Source organism: Galeopterus variegatus, unplaced genomic scaffold, assembly GCF_000696425.1.
Source record: "Galeopterus variegatus unplaced genomic scaffold, G_variegatus-3.0.2 Scaffold121, whole genome shotgun sequence".
Classification (NCBI taxonomy): domain Eukaryota; kingdom Metazoa; phylum Chordata; class Mammalia; order Dermoptera; family Cynocephalidae; genus Galeopterus; species Galeopterus variegatus.
In genome coordinates, this window is record NW_007726232.1 from 39,387 (window position 1) to 39,615 (window position 229).

Below are 229 nucleotides of genomic sequence, written 5' to 3' on the forward strand. Positions count from 1 at the left end.
GCCAAGGCTGCAGGTTCGGATCCTACATAGGGATGGCCGGTGCGCTCACTGGCTGAGTGTGGTGCAGACAACACCGAGCCGAGGGTTGCAATTCCCTTACCAGTCAGGGAAAAAAAAAAAAAAAAAAGAATGAGTATTTCAAGTTCAAATATAAATGAATGTAGCTAGCTAGCACTACCAGACATTTTTGCCAAATCACCAGACCTGTTAGAGAACCCTAAGGAAGAAG